General features: G+C 39.3%; 1 protein-coding gene across 1 annotated transcript in view; it reads left to right on the plus strand.

Annotated features, from left to right (window-relative positions):
* LOC145992323 (uncharacterized) overlaps positions 1-19,967 on the plus strand; it is a 797,619-nt gene that overhangs the window by 460,945 nt on the left and 316,707 nt on the right. The window lies entirely within an intron of this gene.

The following is a 19,967-nucleotide window of genomic DNA, read 5'->3' on the forward strand; positions in this document are numbered from 1 at the left end:
TGTTGAACTAACACTATATCTGATAGTGAACTATCTCCTGCTAATAATTTTAACGCTGAGATGGAACTGATAGCTGTGTTTGTGAACGCTCGCAACTCTTCTGCGTTTTCTCTCGACACTGGTTTTATATGCAAAATATCATTGACGTGTGAAGCAGCTATGAGACGCTTGTTGTCAAAACGCTCTTGGAGTTGTTTCCACGCTACACCGTAGTTGGATGCTGTAATTGGTATGCTTTCAATGATTTGCAATGCCTCACCCTTCAGTGCGACACGTAAATACTGGAATTTCTGAATATGTGAAATATCCGAATTATCATGTATGAGCGAAGAAAATGTGTCTTTGAATGATACCCATTGGGTGTAATTTCCACTGAAATGCGGAAGCTCTATTAATGGCAACTTGACTTGAGACTTGCACGAAGCCCTGTGTTTATTTTCCGCGCCGTCTGTATTTGAATGATTTCCCTCAATTAATGTTAGCATCTGCGACTTGAGATCGAAATATGAAAGTTCGATTGTCTCTCGAACTGCCGTGTGTTCATCGTCTGTGGCTTCAAATTCAATGCAATCCTGAATTTCTTCTATCTTGGGCCATAATGTGTTCAGTTGCTCCAGCCGAACCTTGATCTGTTGAACGTTCGGCGCCTCTGGATCAACACTGCTAATGTACGACTGCAATCTCGTTATTTGCCCCCTGTAGGCGGCACGTTGCTTTAGAAGATGTGCTAAGTCTGCCATGCCTCAAGGTGGGAGGGACAAGCAATGCGTATTGAAATGAAAGGAAAAAATGAGGAAATATTGAACCAAACACTGTTGTACTCACCGATCTGGCATTCACTGGACCATCTGGGCATCTGAAATCCTGGTTAGGCTGCAACACTGCAGGTAGTCGTTGACACTGACGAGTACTGGAACAGCTGATGCACGGTCGCCATGGTGATGTCACGTCTGCACGCGTGGGCTGCTTGATGCAACTCTCCGCGATACGTTTCTCCTCGCTCCCGCACGAAAACGAACGAAAAGCCAGTCCCGTGAAGGAACAGAAAACTGCAATCTAAAAATAACTCAGGGACACACCACCGGTGTATGACGTCATGTCACTGGTCGCCGACCGAAAGTCCTCGTACAGCGCGAGGGGCGAAGGGAGCGGAGTGTGAAACGTCACTGACAAGCGAACAACGAGAGCGCTGGCGGTCGGGGAAGTCCCGATCGTCCTTCAGCCACGTGGAAAATATTTCGCGCGCTACAACGAATGACGTAATGCTATCAATAACTTGTAGTTACTGTACTTGAAAATAATGTTTGCACAACACAATGTCACTAAAATCACTGATAGTAACGTACCTCATGTTCAATACAAAGGAGATCGCGGCCTGCGGAGGACCAAAATGTTTGCGTTCCGGACCGTACAGGACCAAAACTGAATGTAGAACCTGTCCGGCTGTGAAGGACCAGAAATGAATGATGATCCAAACCGGTAGGATCTAAATGTAAGTGAAATTGTAGGTACCACTTACATCTCTCTGGTATGGATTGTGTCGCTACAGGGCAAAGTTCACCGCGATCCTCTTGGTAGTTGTAAAGAAAACACAGGCACACACACTGATAACTATAACTATGTATTATAAGGTACATGCACATAACACTTGATTACACTTCCCATGCACTCCTCTCTAGGGGAAACTGTTTACACGAAGTTGCAGCTGGGGTTACAACAACGCGCCACTAATGAAACGTAGCCACGTTGGGCTTACGGTATCCATAATTGTCCGCGACGGTTTCTGGCTGTGTCCCGAGTGGCCTCTCTACGCACACTGGCTGGAAGTAACTACCGCGCTAAGATGGCGGCAACTAGACACCGCGCTAAGATTGAATTAGCCAATGGGAGTGCAGGTTACTTAAGACATTTGAAATACACAAATAAACAATTGAAGCTATATGCAATATAAAATATATAAAGAAAGAATAAACATGGTTACTTTTATAGATAAATCTCCAACAGATGGAGATTATCACAATTAACAAGAGCATGCAATTATATTTATTTTCAGTGAAAGAATAAATGAAATATTGAAATAACTTATAGCCTACAGTATTAACCTCGATAACTTCTATGGGAACAAAGCTTCAACTGAAAATATTATTTTTACATGGAAAGTTCAACTTGAAGAGCTGCCAATTTGTCTTTTCCAAAAAAAAAAAAAAAAAAGTCGATACAATCCCAAATCGATTCAAGCTAATTTCTAAAATCTACACCAGCCAATACCGTTTTGAAGTTAAATAGGGAGTGTCGGTTTAAAGTCTGAGAGGTGAATACCTTACCTGGAAGATAACTTGAAGAGTTGCTCATAGCGGGGAAATATCTTACGACGATCTACGCCATAAATGACCTCTGTAACTCACGTGGCGATCTAACTTCTTTTAGTTTCTAAAGAGTGAATCTTTTCCTCTAATACTACCAAGACTTTGAAAACAATGAAAGACATAACAGAGTTATAACCATGATGCGGATCGTTAAAAATTAAGTTTGTAAAACATACAGCAAGGTAGGAAAGAAAAACTGGGTGAAATGTGCACAAGCGATAAATATTACCCTCAGTCAGCCATGGAATCAATAATGAAATGCCACAGACATAATTGGAGCGGTGTAATTATGCAGGTATTGAAAGGTAACTATTTGATCTGCGCTTATTAACTATTTCAGAAACCTTATATAACTCTGGAGGCCAGGAAATTCACCTTCGCCACCCGCACGTGAACCACTCTGATGCTGGGTAACATATTAAAAAAATAATGGCAAATTAATTGCAATATATGAAAGTTTACTGCTTGAAACGCTATAGTTGTACAAAGAAGAGAAACGTCGCAGCCAACTCGAGAAATAAAGTGGGCAGTCATTTGTTAATTCCTCTCGCAGTTACAGCTTGTGCCCGAGTGCCCACATGTTGCCATATTTATAACATCCTTACCTTGCTTCCTTGTCAAGACAATCAACGTTAAATAGTGCCCCTCCGCTTTGGTTGTGCATGATATTATACTTAATGGTACATTTGGGCAACGCAAGGGCAGGATACAATGGCAAGCAGCTGATTGCATCGTCCTCGTTCCCTCCGTTCTCTTAAGATTGAAAATTCGACGACAGCGTCAGAGGGCTTTCTTGGCAGATCAGTAGCATGATGCTGGAGTAGTTGCTAGAGCTCCGGATTTGTTGGAAGATAATTACAGGTGTTATCCCTATGGGCAAAAAGGACTCCAGAAGAAGTACTCCCTCGAATTATTTTGTTGAATTCTTGTTTTAAGTCCACTTTATGCACAGAAAGGCTAATCGGGACTGAACCTACAGTTTAAAGTTGAATCCGAACCACTATGTGCCTCCACTCGGTATCGAACACAGGACCCCCCTTGATTACAAAGCAATGACGCTACCACTGTGCCATTGGGGAGTTCTAGGTACCCCCTCGAAACGCAGTGATATAAGATAATTAGGTATAAAACAATGGATAATAACCACTTAAGAATACCCCTACCAAGTTGAAATCCATAGCCTTCGTGTTTCCATTGAGCCACTAAACGCACCGCCATGAAAGTAGGTGTCTGGTCAGAATTGTGCCGGTGCCGCATTGGGTAAAGCAAAGCGAGAGCGGGACAAACGTCGCTGGTTCCTGCGCACTGTGTGGCAACGTCAACCGGGATGCGTTGCCTAGTTCGAGGGTCAGACCGGAGCACTTTCGAGTCCCATTCGATACAGATTATCGTGTGAATTGAAAGTTCTTTGCAAGCCCCATATCTATTTCTCTACAATGAGAGCTTTCATTCTCTTAAACTTTCGAACACACGGGGTTGTGCTCTATGCGGTTGATATTTTCCTTTTTTTCTCCTATCAATCAATACAAAGTTGTATTTTTGCACAACTTTCTTTCATCTTTTTCTTATTTCTTTTTCGTTTGGTAATGAGACCAAACGTTTGTACAACGATGCGTTTCTGCAGTCAAATGTGGCACCAGGATTACGTTTAACCGCATTTGGTTCAAATGTTACCTTTCCCGTCGGAGCTATCGTTCAACAGTTTTCATACCAATCAGCAAAAGTAAAATGTCGTGTGTTTAGCGGTGAGGACCTAATATTCCAGTGTGCTGTGCGTACATTTGTGAAATCTTGTGCAGCTAACGTGTTCCTGTTCTTCAAACCTTCATTTGGAAGATTCAGCCGAAAGGGTCGATGGTCTGTGAGCGCCGGAAGAGAAACAGTTTGGGCGAAACGTGATTTACACAATTGCCCAGTCTATTCCGCTGTACTTTTTGACACTAGGTGCAGAGCAAGTGTATCCCGGTGCCATGCTGGTGCAAGGAAATGACGTTCAACCAGATTGACGAATAGCGGTGTTCAATATCAGAAGATACAACAAATGCCTGTCTGCTGCTGACGCACGAGTGCAAAGTACATCGGGGCTAATTACTCTCACATACAGAATATTATAAACTTGCGTCCAGTATTTTCATGGTTTGAATCTTTCCTCGAGGTTATCAAGGATCTTCGGCCAAGGTTCATTCCGCAACAATTAATATGGCAAAGTGATACCCGTGAAGGTTGATCGACCTTTTTGTCCGCTCAGGAAGGGAAGACTTTTGGAATACTGATCCACTTGCGGGGCTCTCGTCCTTTGTTAGTCATTATCTTGGAAAGTTTCACTTTGATTACGTGGCCTCAGTCAGTGATGCCTTTGTTCCTTAATCTTGAGGGAGTTCGATATTGTTCCTGAGCTCTGGGCCACTTTGCATGGTCCTTTGTGTGTCTCCTTTCTGTCTTAGGAGATTTAGCATCTGTGGAAGAAGCCTCAGATGGTTAAACTACTTTCAGTAAAATCTTAACAAAATTTCCGCATAATGCTTTCACGATAAATAACTTACTTATTGTTCACTGATATGCTAAATAATTTTGAAAATTTTTGAGCTTTAAAAAAGGCTTGTTCAGTACCGGATAAAATTCAATTTTATTATTTACTTTTTGGATTTATTGGCGTCTGAAACGAGAAGTTGAATTACTCTTTCCAAGCGTGCTAGACGTCCTCGCAAATAATGCCCTGTAAGAACGTCATACTGTGAATTGAAGATAATGTAGAGGGAGGACAATTGAGAGCTTCCTATTTTCTGGTTTTGAGACTTTTACCTGGTATGTACGAGGGATGATCCGACAAAAATAATAGAAAGCCAGTAAATTCCAGTAGGTATTTATTAGACGAATATAAACGGGCTCGTGTGAAAGGATACTTCATTCACCATTTCTAAACATAGCCTCCTTCCCGGTTCAGGCACTTATCCCATTTATCACAAGGTTCACGATGCCTGCATCATAGAACTCGGCGTCCTGTTGTTAGATCCAAGCCCTTACTTCGTACTGCACATATCATCAGAGTGAAACCTGCATCTTCTGAGATGAGAGCAAAGATATGATAATCGGTTGGAGCAAAGTCCGGGTTCTTTGGGAGGTGTTGGAGCACATGTCACCCAACATCCGTCAGGACGTCACGTGCGTTGTGAGCTGTGTGTGGAGTCACGTTGTCATGAAGCAGAACGACTTCTGTGGTGAGAAGTTCGTATGCGCAGCAATTACGTCGGTTTTACTCTGATTATGATGTCCGCTTGGCTCCGACAACAGGACCCCGAGTTCTATGAGACAGACATCATGAACCTCTTTAAGCTCATGGATAAATGCCTGAACCGGCTACGAGAATATGTTTAGAAATGGTGAAGTATCCTTTCACGTGAGCCTGTTTATTGACTGATGTATTTATTTAGTTTATTTTACTTCGCGTTTTGTACCTCTTGGCTAATTTGTGAAGATGGGGATGAGTAATGAAATGATGAAATTGATGAATGGACATTCATAAACAACCAAGCCCGAGCGGGATTCGAACCCGAGACTCTTGGCGTCGCAGATGAGCCTGTTTATATTCGTCTAATAAGTACTTACTGGAATTTACAGGATTTGTATTTTTTTCTCGCCTCGTAGTACTTCGGAGGCCAAAGATGTAGGCAGAGTTTGTCCAAAAATTCCTTGGAAATTAATATGAATATGCAGAACATGAACGATTTCAAGTATTGTAAGTTATTTGTTCACTTGGAGATATATATATACGGAAACTACCTTACAAATAAATCAAACAAAAATAAGTTTATGTTACATAGCGTAAAAATCATCTGTTTAATTATGGAGAAGTTAGAGTTTAAGATTTCGAGTCTACATCTTGTACATTAAGAATGATTAAAGTATATGTGTCATTTTCTAGACCACATTTACATTTTCTTGTATTGTATTAGTAACCTTTAAACCATCAATGTTTCAATTGGAGAGACACAAACATCCATGTCTTACCCAGGATTCGAACCCGGAAGGCAAAGCGTCGTAGCAGGTTGCACTAACCACTCCGCCACAGAGGTCGACCCCGACTGGGTCACACCGAGTCCTTAATAATGAAATATGTGTTTATTCTTCTGTCCTTCAGTATAAACGTCATTCATGTTGAGAAGACTTCGGAGTGTGCATTTTGGTTCCTAAAATACCCTCTAAAAATACTAAAATAGGTTCTAATAATCCTAAAATAGGTTCGAAAAACCCTAAAATAAGTTCAAGAAATCCTAAAATAGGTCCTAAAAAATTAAGTTATGTTCTAAATATCCTGAAGTAGGTTCAAAAAAGCTTCAAATAGACCAAAATTCCTGAAAAAAAATCTGATTAGGTATAGTCACCGGCAATGAAAATGGGACACCCATATGCTGAAATACGCACTATCTTGCATAACGCTATGTGTGTTTCCTAACCCTACGGCGATGGCAGAATTTACCATTGGAAATTTGCTATTAAAATCCACTCTTCGCCTTATAGTTAGCAACAATATTTTTTCATGTTATCCACAGTCAAAGTCCTTAATTTTGTCTATGAGGTTAATCTTATATGCTGAAAATAATATTTCAACAAAACCATAGTCAGTAGTGCAAACGTCAATGCTGAAATGTTAGTTTGCAAGGCGTGAATCCCACAAAGCACCGAAGTGAAGCGAAAGTGAGCAAGATCTCAGAGATCAGACTACTTTGTATTGTACAGGTAACAGTGGCATCAGACATCTTGCTTTGTTTAGAGCTTTGAAAAATAACCATGTTGGAGGAAGGGAAATCGACAGAGAGTACGTTTCAAACACGTTCGTCATTGAATTATCTCGCGACCAAAAAAAGCAAATGCCTCTGTGTGACATAAAAATCCTGTAAAACCTTTAAAAATATATAAAAACCTAAAAAGATGCTAGATTTTGGCGCCTAAACCTAAAATGGGTTTTAACAAGCAAAATAGTTTTTTTTAGGCACTAAAACCTTCATCATTTGTTGCGTTTTTAAACGAAAAGCTGACATAACTTATTATTTCTTATTTACCTGTAAAGGAAAAAATAGGTTAAAAACCTAAAATCCGAGGTGCTATAACACAATAAAGGGTTGGGTACCCGGTGGAGGCACATTGCACTGTGGTTCGGATTCCACTTTAAATTGTAGGTCCTGTCCCGAATAGCCTACTGTGCACAAAGTGAAATTCAAAACTTGCATCACATCAAACAGATACTGTCAACTTACCATCACAGATTTTACTGAAAAAAATATATGTTAAAGGATCTCATGATACATATCTAAAAATAAAATATTTTCCTTTTCTGTCGATTTGTTACAGTGTTACAAGCTCACGAAGATAGACGTTATTTGTTAAAAGAATAGACAAAGAAAATAATGCAGTATTCAAACCACTATAAATCAAAAACAAAAAATGGTAAAGACTTAAGGTTTCCTTTACTTGAAATTTTGTTCAAACTACTTCCAAACCCTTATTAAGAAATGTATTTGTGAAACCCTCTTTAACTCTAAAATTAAGAATCAAAATATATTTTTTTCAAAGTTCTATTATTTTTATTTGTTTATTTTTTTAAGTGAAGAACAGTAGGACACGAGTTTTGCTAGGATAATAGAATATTGGAATTGAACATACTATTTACAATTTCTGAAGATAATAAATGTTTGATCATTACATATGAAATTATTCAACAGTCGTTAGTTATAGTGATTTTTAGAAACTCCTGAAAACGGTAAAATCACCACACGCAACAAATTAAAAATGGCCGAAAATCTACACGTAAACCTCAAATGTCAATTTTGAACAGTTGAAGCATATGGAAATAAGTTATTAAGTTATTTCTTTTTACTATAGTGCGACAAGGGTTGTTCATAATGGAGTGAAATGGCCAATTTTAAGTAGTTCCTCACCATATATTTTTTCAGCTGACTTTGAAATTCGAAGGTGATACATTTATTGCTTATCTGTATGATTTAAGATGAAATGGCACAAGTAAGAAAATAACAATAGAGAGTGTCATCAACCATAGCACTAACGAAATCTAGAAACGTAAAACAAAAAAACAAAGAAGTACTTGTCTTATTAACAAGATTTTTGTTTAAGAATCTAATGATTACTGGCAGAGTGGTTAGCATAATTCCAAAGTTCCCAGGTTCGAACAGTGGGTGACGCATATTTATCCCATTGCCCATACCATCCTCCACAGTTCAATCTCAATGTTGCCAACAAGGCAAGAGGTGGAAATTTGTCGTAAAGTTCCCGAAATGGAAAGACAAAAAATGTATTGGAAATATTCACGTTTCAAATGCTGGTGGGGGAGTGGGGAATTCGCCCCCCGCCTCTTAATACGAATCCTGCAAATATCCAATTTCAATATTCGCAATCTGTGAAAACTACGTTGCCAATTCTTGCGAATTCGTATCTAACGTTTCCATTACTCATATCTAATTTATCAGCGTGAAGTAGATACCACTAAGATGAGTAAACATTGTTAAGTACATTATATAGCTAAGCAAATTGCAATCCCTGCTTGCTAAACCAAAGCAAATGCGAGTCTGTGTTGGGAGCCGACATCAGCTTTTAAGGAAATTCTTCATCGCGTTTTTCGAGTCTTCATAACTCAATTCTTGCAGGGAATTCGATTTTCGTGTCCCTCCGCTTACTTGCTCCGTAAACTACGTCTTGTTACATGAAGTTATCTCATCTGCTTCTTTCCTTCGGAGGGAGCAGCCGACTTCAAATTTTCACCTCAATTAACAGAAGGGCGCTCGCTCCCTGCAACGTCTCCTCTCGAGCAAATATTCTGCGATTTCTCCGCTCGGTGGAAATCCTCCCTCGCCGGGGAAGGAAGGAAGGAAACGAATTTTTGGGTGTTTCAACTCGGCTCCATCAAAGAAGAAAATTGAACGTATCGACTTTTCTTACCCTCGTTTTGCATCGGTATTTTATGCAGACTTCCTCCTTCGCTCGCGTTGTGTGGCAACAACAGCGCAACGAGGCAACTGAAACTTTGCAGGAAAATACAGACACGTTTCCGTCAATTCCTTCATCGTAAAGCTATCTTCTTTCTCAAAGTTGAAGGGGTTGAATCGTCATGTACTAAACATATTCTAGGAAGATTTGTCACGCTAAAATAGCGTATTTAGAAAAGCACGACGAACTCCTTGTTCGTTGCAGCGTCAATTTTGGAAAGCATGGAGTGGCTTGAACTCAAGTACTCATTCTTTCTATCTCCCATGACCCCATATCGTCTCTTAAGTGGATCATTACGTAAAGTATCATAATATCCTTACAAATATTATAAATAATATACCTAGTCTGGCCATAAATACTGTTACACACTATTTTGTGAAAAAAATTCAATATGGTTTCAGATTTTTAAATGTTCTTTTAGTATGTTACACTTACATATATTACACACAAATAGCACCAATCAGTTTTCAAAATGTATAATTTTCGCCCTCACACAGGCTCGAAGTCTCCCTGGCCAGGCATCTATTACAGCACAGATGGTCTTCATGGGAAAGTCCGCCCCTGCTGCTATCAAGGAGCTCTTTTAACTTTCAATTATAGGGTGCCTCTTCCTCTAGTTCTGAGCACAGTTTGTAGTCCAAGGTACTGAGATCATGGCTATCAGATGGCCAATCAAAAGTGGATACGAAATCCAGTACACTGACCTCCAGTCGCCGTCGCGTCATCCTTGCCTTATGAGCTGGTGCAGAATATTTCTTGAACATCCAGGATTCATTGTGAAACATTGTTTGGTTCAACAGTGTCACGAGAGGGTCCAGGACACTTTCCACATACACTTTCGCACGGCATTTAAGTTCTTTTCTAAAAAATGAGGCCAGGTGGAACTCTCATAGCTCACCCTCCACCAAACCATGGCTAAGGAGGGCTGGTGGCATCTCTGATTTTTGGAAACTCTCTCACAAACTTCTCGAGAGTTTGAAGCATACACCCTTTTATTTTGGCGGTAAAAACTCTATTCAGTGGTGAACAATTTCTTATCAGTGAAGAGAATCCTGCAATGCACAATGGCAACGTATCGCTGCAGGAGCCGTCTCGATTTCAGTTCCCTCTGCTTCTTCACTTGTGTTGTCAGGAAATTTCCAGGACTCCACCAGTAAGCTCCAATTCCAAGGTCTTCATTAAGTACCCTGAACATTGATTGTTGTGAAATGTTCAGCTCCTGTGCCATTATCACTTGCTTCCGGATGGGATTGCGGCGGATGCGACCCACCACTGCTTTAACAGTCGCCGCTGTTCGTACGGTGTGAAGTCGACCAACTCTTGGGCGATCTTTCATGCTACCAGTGTCAGTGAATCTCTGGATTGTCTGATACACAAACCTTTTGCTGATCTTCGGGATTTTTAGGGGCTGGAAAATCTCAGTGAGTGACTTCCCAACCACATGCAGAGCAATTACGGCTACTCTGTTTTAATATTCGCCCCACTCCATGCTAAGCACATGACAATACACGCCTGCTCTTTCACAGCTGAAGTGAACTTCAACACAAGCATGGTTCATGAACCTCACTACTGGATGTACAGTCCAAGCCGAAAGTTTGTAAGAGTATTTATGGCCAGACTAGGTAGAAGAGTCTTGAGTATCTAGCTTGATGTTGTGGAGGTTACTAAGCTCTACGTGCGGTGCGAGCTTCCCTGCTGTACGACACTTCGTCTCAGTAAGCAGCAGAGCATCAGTGGGAAAGACGCTTGCTTTGACACGTAAAAACTAATGGAAAGTCACCCTCCTTTTATGGAATCGTTTCTGTTTTAAGTCCACCTTATGCACAGATAGGCTAATTAGTGACTGAACGTAGAGTTTAACGTACGATCCGAACCACTATGTGCCTCCGCTGGGTTTTCAACCTAGGATCCTTTGATTACAAGGATTGCCACAACGCCATGAGGAGACCACGATTACAATGCCACACTTCACTGTAACTCACGGATCAGATAGTGAGAAGTTTCTCAATGCACAAACACCATCGACAGACTCCATGCCTTCTTCACTCATTTATTTACGACTCTCATATAACGCCATAGTACCTCTGCTCTCTCTGCAGTCCACATGTGCAAAAGATGAATCTGTTCCACATATACGTTGGGTTGGCCTGCCTGTTATGAGACACTGAAGCCCGATGCTAGCACACTGCGCAGTAGTTCAGATTATACTTTAAACAGTAGTTCCAGTCCCTATTAGCCTATATTTGCATAAATGGACTTTAAACAACAAGTCAAACTTATTCAAACAAACAAGAAGCACTGAAAGTATCAAATTCAGACCCAGCACAATTGTTTACTAAAGAATTTTACCAGTAGGTAAGTAAATCGTCTGCCGCAAAGCCTTTTTTTAGCTCGTGCAGGTCAAGCCTGACTTAAAAAAATATTAAAGTATATAATTAATTATAAACCTTTGTTTTGTTAAATTTAAATATTTGAATTCATATCTAAAGTAAAAATAGAAGGCTGGCTATGTAGTTCGGCGTGTAATCAATGAGGCAGATTGTTAATTTCACAGATTCGCTTTTTGATCGTGTTATAAATTTGGTAAATTTAGTTTATAAAATTGGTTTCATAATTAATTCTGTGAAGGACAAAACACGAAAAGCAATAAGTCTTGCATATATTCCATGTGCGCTCAGTAAATGAGAACGTGTCTGTAATATAGTGGTCACTGGACAATCACCAAGGTAACATAATATACAATCACATCAGTTTACCGCGATAACAATATTATTGTATTACGGAAATATTTGGTGCAGTAAAGCTCCGCTGTCACCATGGGTACTTATTGTTAACATTGAACATCAATAAAAGTGAAATTATTGTGCGTAAAACTGCTTTATTTGCTACACCTTTTGTTTCGATACATGCACTTGTAAATTTTCAAGAGAAAATTGGATTACAATGTAAAAAAGTTATACAAAAAAGAAGTCCGACAAATTCAAGTTTTCTAGATATTTCTATATTTTTTATAAAATTTTCTTTTTTATATACCGGGTGGGACACCTAAAAGTACCGCAGCGAATAGTTCTGCAACGCGAAGGTTAATGGCAGTTCTCGCGTCACCGATTTAAATGTGGTCAAGGGGTCCAGTGGACAGAACATGTCTGGTCTCTAGTCGCCATCTTGAAGTCCGCCATTTATTATTCAGCTCCAGCTTCCATTTCAAAACATGTCCCTTCGTTCGGGACATTTGACTTTTCGATTAATGTCGGCACCCCGAATACGTATGATACTTTTGTGACCCGCATTCTGCTTGTCGTTTGTATCAATGGCACTTTTCGTTTCTTGATCCACATCTTCTTGTGAAGTCTGTGGCAAATGTGGATGCTGGGCATTGCGGACGCCCACACTCACCCTGAGGCCACCACTCAGCAGCTCAATTTCTATGCGATCTTGACGAGTTTGTGACATGCTGGTTCACGGAACAAAGATAACAACCTGCCATTACATTGCGGACAATAATCCTACTTCGCTCAATACTAACTTTCTTCATAATGAAGTTATGTAGCTAACAACATCTGTTTCGTGTTTCTGAGTCAATTCTAGCCTGAAATCGTGTATCAGATGACCCCATTCCCATTTCAAAAACATGAGCTGAATCCAAGATGGCGACATCGGTGACGTCGGAACTGCCGCAAACCTTCGCGTTTCAGAACCATTCGCTGCGGATTACTTACCAATGTGAATCACGTGTTTCGTGTTCCATATTTTCGTTTTATTAGTGTCCAGTATATTGGATAAGTTTTGACTGCACTATTTGTATAATGCAAAATCAAACACACAACAATAAAATCAATTTAATTGAATAATGACTTTACAGTGTCAAAACAGATGGCAGAATAACTGTAATACTAATCTGATTGCAAGACACTATCATGATCCTACATGCTATGATACATACTGAACATATTCCGACTCATGAAATCCAGGGTCTCCCCGATGTCGTAGTGTTTACTTCTTTCCCTTGCAATCCAGGTGTTCCGGGTTCTATAGCCGGTGAAGGCTGATAATTTGTTCGGATCCCACTTTAAGCTAATCTTCTGTCCCGATTAGCTTAGTTATGCATAAAATAGACTTAAAACAAAACTCAAATAATTCAAACAAATGTTTGTACTTTTATTGGTGGCAGAAAATGAATGTATCCTGAAGTAAAAGGGGCGTTGAAATTGGAGCTGTGAGAGAGGCACTTGTCAAAGTTTTGATTGATTGATTTGGTGTTTTAAGTCCACTTTATGTACCGTAAGGTTAATTGGGACTAGACCTACAGTTTAAAGTGGGATCCGAACCACTTGTGCCTCCACCGTTGCCAAACTTTTATAGGTGACATTGTTTGTACATGTTTAGAAGTGCGACTGCAGCTGAGGAAATGAAACAGTTTGTGTAAACTCTATCTAAACTTACACGAGACATACAAACTACGTATATTCAAATTATAACACAACTTTAATATCTGGAAGCCATTGTTATATTTTACACATTGTTACCATGACAACAATTAAACAACACGCTGTAAATACAAATTCTTCTTCGTGTCATGTGTCTTTCAGTATGTATTGATCGTATTTTATTTGTTTAGTTATCGTTTGTTTCTGTCTTAATCAGTAGCGGCGATTAGGGGACCGAGGGGCAGTTGCCCCCCACTTTTTGCCACTTTTGCCCATCGAACTATGATAAATCTTATCTACCAGGGAAAGAAAACTGTCTTTGCCCCCCTAGTTTTTGCACCTTGCAACTAGTTTTGCAACCCAATCGCCGCCACTGCTCTTAATCGTTTGTTTCTAAATACAACATAGTACAACCAACGCCAAAGGCAAATTGTTCATTGCTATTTTCATTCCTACGTACATCCTGTGTTGTTTTAAGGAACGGTATTCTTTTGATGCAAAGCAGATGTTGTCCTCTGTTTTTTTTTTTTTTTTTTTTTAAATATTTTCGTGTCATTTCTCGATCGTCACATTGTGGAAAACAGACTGAATGAAAATATTGACTCGATTTGTCTGCTATTAGCTTTGACGTTCTGTCTTCAATGAACACGTAACATTATAATTTAATTTTAAAAATCAGACTTAATAACACTCTGGAAATGCATTAATTGATACAACCATGGGTGTCGTTGTTTTCTTGGGTTGATGATCGAAACATCTGATTCTGTGAATATTACTGCATCAAGAAATATGCAAGGAATGACCAAATTAACAAGTATTGATTTGTACGTGATATAAAAAAGTCGCTACCAATTTGTTCCCTGCCGTTCTTGTGGATAAGTGAGTAACGATGTTTTCCTTTTTGAGAGGTGGTTTCATTGCATTTATTGTTGGAAGAACTTTCTTTAAAATTCCTTTTTGAGGCCATGATGCTATATGATACACAAACTGCTGAAGTCCCTCTTTTCTAATTATGCTCTCTGTTCGTTACTTAGATAAAACTGCAATCATTAACTCTTCAGAAGCTGGAAAAGGTTTCCCATGATCAATTTCACTGGGATAATGGTAAGGCAAAAGTATTCTCTTTCTCACTATAATATGTTCAAAATGGAAAGCCTTGGTTATTCTGGCGGGCTGTATGATCATTAAAAGGTCGCCGTCCGGAGGGTGAAGGTGTTTCTAGCCCACTGCTTCAGTTGTTTTTTAGAGTAGAGGGTAGATAGAGAGAGAAAGAAATAAAGGGAGAAAGCGATAGAAATAGATTCAGGAATAAGAAAAGGAAGAAAAAGAAACAGAGAATGTCACACATAATTGGAGACAGAGACAGGGGGGAGAGAGAGAGAGAGATAAACAGGGAGAAAGAGAGAGGAGAGAGAAAGAGAGAGAGAGAGAAAAGAGAGACCGAGAGGAGAAAGAGAAAAGAGATGAGAGAAAAAGAGAGAGAGAGAGAAAGATAGAGAAAATATAGAGGGAAAGAGAGAGAGAAAGAAAGAGGGAAGGAAAGATAAGAGAGAGGAAGGGAAAGAGAAGAGAGAGAGAAATATAGACGAGAGAGGAGAGATAAAGATAGAGATGAGAGAGGGATAAAGAGAAAGAGAGGGAGAGGGAGAGGGAGAGAGTGAGAGGAGAGAGAGGAGAGAGAGAGAGAGAGAGATAAAGAGAGAATTATGTAGAAAGATGGAAAGAATTAGAAGGATTGAGAGTTAAAGGCAGGGTAAAAAGAAGATCAAAGCAATTCCCAACTGAAACTAATCCGTTCACCCATTTTCCCCTCCCCAACTATTTAAATACCTATACGTACGTTGATTTTGATGTGGCAATGTAAGTTTACATGCAAAGCATATTGTTGTATTATATGCTATGTAACGTTGTTTACTGCTACTTGAAATTGATAAACGGACAATCACAAATAACATACATTGTATGGCCGGAATTCGAAACTGGAAATTTCGGCGGAGGGACGGATTATCGACCACTTAATACACTCTGCAACCCTCAATTCACTCCCTCACTTTACGTAAAAAGAGAAAGCAAGCTTGCATTTTCATAGAAGTAAAGATAGATTGTTACTTATAATATTGAGCCTCTGTGGTGGTGCATTTTCGAATTAAGAACACCGAATGTGGAACAAAGGAAAAATAATATTTTCAAACGAAATGTGGATTTAAATTCCTACATAGGGCGAGATGTATTGTATAGAAAATTTTAAATCAGTACATTGGATTAGGTCACCCATGTTAGGGAATAAATTGTGAAAATGGATTTGAATTCTAATTTGATTTTAAAATTTTGGGTGCATCAGCACTTAGGCTATTTTATACGAGGTCCAGCCCTTTACCATTACAAATAACAACTCTAACGTTGCATAACTAAAATCTTAAAATATTCTGACTTCCGTTAAAAGCCGAGGCTGTAAACGAGCTCTCAGCACACATAAGGACAAAAAAACAGGACAACACAAAGAATTATACTGGCCATAGGGCCAGTCGCCAGAGCATCGTTTGTTTGCAAAATGCAGTCCAGGGTGTACTACGTGGAAGTGAGGTTGACAGTTGGGTGTCCTACGTGGAATATCACCCCTTACACCCCAAATTGTGAAAATGAAACTTATTATTTAATAATTAGAGAACATTAGTTCTTCCTTTACTTAGTATATCATTTATTTTCCACAGTTTCTTAACCTCTTGGGTTAAACACAACGATTAATAGGAACACTTTATGAAGAGAATTTGAAATCATTTAAAATTCCGGCATGAAAAGGGGGAGAAAGCAGATATTTTTAAGAACAGTTAGTTAATCCAATTATCAGGTATCCATCATATATATATATATATATATATATATATGTGTGTGTGTGTGTGTGTGTGTGTGTGTGTGTGTGTGTGTGTGTGGTGGAGGGGGGTGTATGGTCGTTTGCGTTTGTGTGAGAGAGAGAAGGGGTGAGGATAATTTTTAGAATTTTGTCTTGTGTCTCTATGTGATCTTTTTTTTTAGCTTCACCAGTACGAGAAATGCGCGTATGCAACCCTTGCAGGTAATTGGAGGCGATTCCCTTGTGGATATAACTTTGTCGTTTACCACTTTTTTTCTGCAATGGTTGTACGAAGTGCGTCACGTACACTTGATGTGCAGTGGCCATTTTCTGTACTCATGCACCTGGAAATGCAAACTGGTGAACATTAGTCTGAGCATGCTCTGGTATGCGCGTTATGTTAATCTCTTTACTGGGCACTTCTTGTTTCTTCTACAGTCAATTTAAAAGTCCTCTTCTCTCATTTGGGGAAATATAACCACAGTTGTAAGCATTTGGTCTACTCACGCAGGGTACGTGGGAAGTCAGAAACGAGAATATTTATACCATTCTGTAGTCTGAACACACACATACACACATACGTACATTTATATATATATATATATATATATATATATATGTGTGTGTGTGGGAGGGGGTGTATGTGTGTGTGTGTGTGTGTGCTTGCGTGCGTGCGTGTACTTCCACTAGCACACATACACATACACGTACAGTGAAGAAACTGTATGAGAGCAAAGACAATAACATGTCCTTTCACAAATACATGTGTTTTATGTAGAAGGAGCCTTTATTATACAGAAATAGTAATATTTTGCGGGAGGACCCAAAATTTGCAGATCCGGCACTGATCATGTTTTAGGGGCAATTAAAGTAGTAGGATTTTCAACCCATTTATAATTGTCTCCTTCAAAATGTTTAAAGTTGGACATAATTCTCAATTTTCATTATTAGATTCATATTCAGCACCCTTGAATTATTAAAAATTAGTTTCCAAAACATTTTGACTGTAAACCATCACAGTAGCTTCTATTACTTTACTTCATACACAATCTATCCACCAGTTTACTTGTTGCGATGTGAAAGGTAAAGCCAATTGTTGTCTTATTAATACGACTCGCACGTGACAGCAGTGTTGCCACTACTTTTTATCCAGTCCTTTTAAAACTGTGAATTCTGCCGTGGCTGTTCTACATTTGAAATCTTCCAAAATGGTTTTAAAATATTTGAAATCTTTTACTTCGTTTATCCTGACTATAATTAATCCACCCTCTATTTGTTGTATCGACTATGTTTTCCTTACATTTGCTTACACTTCTTATCTTGGACCGGGGCCTCATTGATACGCATACTCCGTGTATAGTCCATACACGGGCCTCAATCTGCGATGCTAAAAAGTCTGATGACGTCAAAACATTAGTGATATGTTTTTGTGATATATGCTAGTATATAGTTTAAATGAGGTTCTGGTTTGAAAAAAATTCCTGTAAGTTTATTTATTGAATATTTATGATCGCAAATGAAAACTGATTATGTCCTTATGAATTATACGTAATGTTGTATGCAATACAAAACTCAATTACATCTTAATACAAAAAATGTTGGTGTTGAACAGCGCGAAATGCGACGTAAGGATTTGTGAAGTAGCTGATTGGCAACTGCGGGTTTTGAAGCCGGGAACTTCGGTAGTGAGACGGAAAATCGACAAGTCCACGCTGGGCCACCGAGGTGGCAGAAGAACAAATTGTAATGTAATGACTCGAATGATAATGAACACTTCTTTATGCTCTCTCTCTTCCCGGGTTCGATACCCGGTGGAGGCACTTGGCACAGTAGTTCGGATCCCACTTTAAACTGTAGGTCCAGTCCCGATTAGCCTTACTGTGCATAAAATGAACTTAAAACAGCAAATCAATAACAATAACAATGCTCTCTCTCTTGGGGCAAATGTTGCATTGTCATGCGACATTGAATTAATTCAAAGCCTGCCGGAGCATTTCGGAATGTAAGTAGAAACATTTATTGTCAAAATAATGAAGAATTGAAGTTGACAGGAACGATAAAAGAGCAAAAGAAGGTCAAAGTCGCCACACAGGTAGAAGGGTCGACACGACCCCAGGAAGGCCTCAAGGACCGGTTTATTATGGCTGCACCATTTGTCGATATCTTAATTGTTGTCCCCTGGCGGGGTATCATGTTGTGTACCCTGTGGCTCCGGACCTCCCTGAACAAGCCTCAGCCGGAACGTGTATATATACTTACGAGAAGTCTTAGCAACATATCTGCGAGAGCTGGATTTTCACAGTCTGTACAAATTAATTTGTTATTCCTTCACTCAGGATATTTAGAATATGAATAGACAGTATTACGTTCTAATAAATTGACATCATCAATTTTTGTGATTGTGGTGTTGAACATGTCGAAAGCAAGATAGATTCGTAACTGTATTCAAAAGTTACTATTTTCCTTGGTTCCTAGTAGTCCAGAGTAAACGCACACAAACTTTATCCAGTTGTTCTAATGCAAGAGACTCTGAATAATCTCTTGTCGACCAGAAGTTTGGACATGTTCACAAGAGAGGATAAGTATTTTCTCTCAAATGTATTTTTCAAAGTATATAGGCTATAGATATTCACTTAAGTTGTACAATATATAATGTTCAACATAATTGAAAAATGTATCCCGTGCTGAACAGATAACAATAATAAGCAAAGGAATTTTGAGGTAAGAGTTCGTTTCTTGTACAATATTTCAAGGAGGGGTGTGGTAGCTAACTGTTGTACGTTCTTTTCTCCTCTGGTGTATATTCGTTGTAGTATTTTTTATTTTTTTTCTGTAAGGGGGATCCAATATTTTATTTGCCTGGAGAGAGAAGAGAAACTGCACTTGGCTCAACAATAGTCTGCTAGCATTGATGGGCTGTTTTGTCCTTGTAAAGTAAAACATTCTTTTTAGTTCATTTTAAATTGCATAAGATGCAGTAGTTTTCGGTTAATAACTTCAGTTTAATGCTCCATACCACTAACTGAACATTAATTTATTTCTCGCCACAAATCATTCTTCCCTAGATCTGTGGTGCGGAACTACGAGTAGAGATTCTACTGTCCGTACTTAACAAGTGAGACGGTTCTTACTACGTAGAAGTCCATCACAGCGCGGCGGAGCAAGAGACGTAAATCCCGTGGATGCAACGAAATTACTAGTTACTTTTGGGACCCTCAAACCTGATGTGCTTACCTATCCACCACACATCAAACCGAACACATGACGAACTGATAACAAATACAGGAATTACAGAAATATTTAAGACAGGTATTGGTCCATCAT

Source organism: Lepisma saccharinum, chromosome 9, assembly GCF_977018435.1.
Source record: "Lepisma saccharinum chromosome 9, izLepSacc3.1, whole genome shotgun sequence".
Classification (NCBI taxonomy): domain Eukaryota; kingdom Metazoa; phylum Arthropoda; class Insecta; order Zygentoma; family Lepismatidae; genus Lepisma; species Lepisma saccharinum.